Here is a 4,574-nt window from a genome sequence, read left to right as displayed (position 1 = left end):
ACTGATAAGAAGCCTCATAAATTTCCTCATTGTGAATATAAATAAGTTAGAAATATCATTTAAATCAACACATAATGGCCCGACATACTAGTGAGAAGCCTCATCAATGTGCACATTGTGAATATAAATCTGTTAGAAAAGATCATTTAAATCAACACATAATGGTCTGGCTCAATAGTGAGAAGCCTCATCGTTGACCTCGAGGTGAATATAAATCTGTTGGAAAAGATCATTTAAATCAACACATAATGGCCCGAAATATTAGAGAGGAGCCTCATCAATGCCATCATTGTGAATATAAATCAGTTAGAAAAGGTGATTTAAATCAACACATAATGGCCTGGCACAATGGTGAGAAGCCTCATCATTGTCCTCAAGGTGAATATAAATAAGTTAGAAATATTATTTAAATCAACACATAATGGCCCGACATGCTCGTGAGAAGCCTCATCAATGTCCACATTGTGAATATAAATCTGTTAGAAAAGATCATTTAAATCAACACATAATGACCCGACATATTAGAGAGGAGCCTCATCAATGTCATCATTGTGAATATAAATCAGTTAGAAAAGGTGATTTAAATCAACACATAATGATCTGGCACAATGGTGAGAATGCTATTCAATTTCATTGTGAATATAAATCAGATAGAAAAGGTGATTATATCAACACATAATGGCTTGGCACAATGGTGAGAATGCTCTTCAATGTCCACATTGTGAATATAAATCAATTCAAATAGGTAATATGTAATAACACATAATGTCCACACATACTGGTAAGAAGCCTCATAAATGTCCTCATTGTGAATATAAATCAGTTGGAGAAAGTTATTTACAACAACACATAATGGCCCGACATGCTCGTGAGAAGCCTCATCAATGTCCTCATTGTGAATATAAATCTGTAAAAAAAGATCATTTAAATCAACACATAATGGCCCGACATATTAGAGAGGAGCCTCATCAATGTCATCATTGTGAATATAAATGAGTTAGAAAAGGTGATTTATCAACACATAATGGCTTGGCACAATGGTGAGAATGCTCTTCAATGTCCACATTGTGAATATAAATCAATTCAAATAGGTAATATGTAATAACACATAATGGCCCGACATGCTCGTGAGAAGCCTCATCAATGTCCTCATTGTGAATATAAATCTGTTAAAAATGATGATTTACATCAACACATAATGACCTGGCACAATGGTGATAAGCTACATCAATGTCCTCATCGTGAATATAAATCAGTTCAAAAAGGTAATTTAAAACAACACATAATGGCTTGGCACAATGGTGAGAAGCCTCATAATTGTCCTCAAGGTGAATATAAATCAGTTAAAAAAGATCATTTAAATCAACACATAATGTTCCAACATGCTCGTTAGAAACCTCGTAAGTGTCCTCATTGTAAATATAAATCAGTTCAAAAAGGTGATTCAAGAAAACACATAATGTCGTGTCATGCTCGTGAGAAGCCTCATCACTGTCTTCATTGTGAATATAAATCAGTTAAAAAAGGTGATAAAAACAACACATAATGGCCTGGCACATTGGTGAGAAGGCCCATCAATGACCTCAATGTGGGGTTTAATTCAGTGTACTGAGTTCAACTCAGTACTTTAAATGAACACATAATGATCCTACATACTGGTAAGAAGCTTTATCAATGCCACCATTGTGGCTATAGAACAGTAAATATTTCTCAATTAAAATCACATATAATGACTTGAATATGACAATTCATTGTGAAGATAAGCCAATTGAAAAAGGTCATATATGACAACACATTATGGCCCGTCATACTGGTGAGAAGCCCCTTCAATGTCTCCATTGTGAATATAAATCAAGCCTATAAAAGCCAGATAAATGAAGGTCATTGCATTATTGTTTTTTGAAGGGTATGAAAAACTTGCTGTGGTTCACTCGTTTGATCATGAGCGAAAACACTCTTCACTTGGCCGGAAATTCTGTATAGCCTCGTAAAACTCGTAGGTAATAACAAAACACTTTACCTGATCTACAATCAATGCATCAAGCAGTCTATTGTTCTGTAAAACCTTACTTTTATAAACCATTGGGGTGCAAAATTAAAGAATTTGAAATAGCAAAACTTGACACAAATTTTATTGTTTAAAAGGCATGTACTACAATTTAAGAATGTTAAAAAAATATAGATAGTTTTATCCAATAGTTTTAATTCAATTTATGTTTATATTGATATGAATATTTGACTATCAAAATTGTTATTTTGTCCAAAAAAAAATAAATTAATATCTTAGAAATATTACTTTCATAATTTCTTTTCTTTTCTTTTTCACATTTCTTTTTTAAAGTGTTAATTATAACGTTGATAGATGTCTTTAATTATTAAATCAATTTTATTCTTTCTTTTTTTAACTTTGTTGATTTCAGAAGTTTAACTCATTTTTCTTTAGATCTTAATCCTAATTTTTTAAAAAAAAAAATGTCTATACTTTGATAAGTTTTCAGTTTTTAGTGCGTGTTCCAGTGTAACGATAAAGATGACTCTTTAGTTACGTTCTTTATTTGTCAATACAACAATATTTACACTTGACTTATATAACAAAACATTCATAATTATTATTAACATAACGTTCAGTTTTTTCAGATAACAACACAAGTTCTTCATAATTAATTAATTCTAGTTGTTCATATGGCGAGAGGTTTTCAAATGGGTTTGCCACTAAAACAAATGTAAAATAATGAAACTTTAAATGAATTATAATTAAAAATAGATTTAAAAGAAATATACTAAAGAAATAAAAATGTTGATAATAATTTCGACAGTGGCAAACCCATTTCAAACACTCTCTTTGTAACCGTCAACTATTGCCACTGAAGACGTTAATCTTGCCACCACATCACTACCCCCAATGACGGTGGCGCAGAACCTAACAGTCGGCTTTACTGCACGTCCAGAGCGGGTGTGATACGTTGGTTTTGGTTGATCCTGTTCTGTTTCGAGGTCATTAGAAGGGTTAGCAGATCCTGAAGCGGGCGTAGGACTAGACTGAGCCGCGTCGGCGTTTCTTTCGACCTGCGTTGTGTTTGCGCCGGAAAGAAGATGTGCAACTTTCAGTCGATCCATCGAAATCGTTTATGGACCTGATGGTAGCTCTATCTTAAATGTTTTCTCCTTCCGTGAGATTACTCTGTATGGTCCAGAGTACGGTGGAGTGAGCGGTACCGTAACGGAGTCGTCCCTTAGAAATACGTGGGTGCAGTCCTTTAAGTCTCGATGCACAAAAGTCTTGGACGTACTGCTGCGGTAAGGCGCCGGGCGGAGATTCTTCATGGCCTCCCGTAAGGTCTTCAGTGTCGATTCGGAGTCCTTCCGACGTGCTGATGCCTCGAAGAACTCACCTGGGAGGTGTCAGGCTGCCTAAATACCATTTCCGCAGCGCTGGCTCCCAGGTGCTCTCTCACTGCCGATCGGAGTCCTAAAAGGACTGTTGGTAACGAACTTGTCCATCCCGATGCGTTCAGTGTAGACATGAGGGATGCTTTGAGGGCCTGTGCCACCGCTCCACGCATCCGTTGGACTGAGGATAGTATGCTGTAGTCCTCTGACGTTTATGAAAAGATCTGTGAGTCAGATTTATGAAAAGATCTGACTCGAACTGGCGCCCTTGGTCAGTGGTTATCCTTGCTGGCGTACCATAGCGGGAGATCCATGTACCCACAATCGCTGATGCTACCTTGGTAGTTGTTATCTCCTCCAGAGGGCACACCTCAGGCCAACGGGTAAATCGGTCAATGATCGTCAGACAGTACAGCATTCCGTCGGAGTTTGGCAATGGTCCCATGAGGTCAACGTGAATGTGTTCACCTGGAGCTGGGAGCGAAGGTACCTTGAGGGGTTACTGTGTGCTGGATCACTTTCGATGTCTGACAGACAATACAACACCGAGCCCATCTCGAGACATCGGCATTCATGCCAGGCCAGAAAAATCCCTGTGTTACAAGCCGTCTTGAGGCTCGAATACCAGGGTGGCTGAGTCCATGTAGGCGGTGGAAGATTTCTTCTCGCATAGACTTAGGAATGTATGGCCGCGCCTGAAAGGTGGAGGTCTCACAGAGGACTGACGTTACAGTACCGGGAGGTTTGATCCATTGAAGCTGAGAGACGGTTGTTTTTCTGTAGCTCTGTAATTTTTGGATCCTTCTGTTGTTCTGCCGCTATATGTACATAATCGTCAGTGAATTCAATATCCTCGACCCCCGAAAGTGCATCGGCGACGGTGTTCTCTTTCCCGGGTACGTGGCGAATGTCGGTCGTAAACTGGCTAATGAAATTAACCAGACGAATCTGCATGGGTGTCGCTGTCTCCGGCTTTTGATGAAAAGCTATTCCAACGGTTTGTGGTCCGTCCATATCTCACAATGTCACCCGTCCAGGTAATGGATGAAATGCTTAATGGCTCGATAAATTGCCAAGAGCTCAAATCTGCCGCTCTGGGTATGCAACGATGGTAAAATTTAAACATACCAAGGAAACGTCGTAGGTCCCTTATCGTAGCCGGTCTGGGATATGATGCAATAGCT

General features: G+C 38.4%; 1 protein-coding gene across 1 annotated transcript in view; it reads left to right on the top strand.

The window, feature by feature from the left end:
- The window catches only part of LOC106688468 (zinc finger Y-chromosomal protein-like), a 63,462-nt gene that overhangs the window by 8,613 nt on the left and 50,275 nt on the right, over window positions 1-4,574 (top strand). The window lies entirely within an intron of this gene.

Source organism: Halyomorpha halys, unplaced genomic scaffold (assembly GCF_000696795.3).
Source record: "Halyomorpha halys isolate HHAL.00 unplaced genomic scaffold, Hhal_1.1 Scaffold1134.1, whole genome shotgun sequence".
NCBI lineage: Eukaryota > Metazoa > Arthropoda > Insecta > Hemiptera > Pentatomidae > Halyomorpha > Halyomorpha halys.
This window is presented reverse-complemented; position numbering and strand designations above follow the sequence as displayed.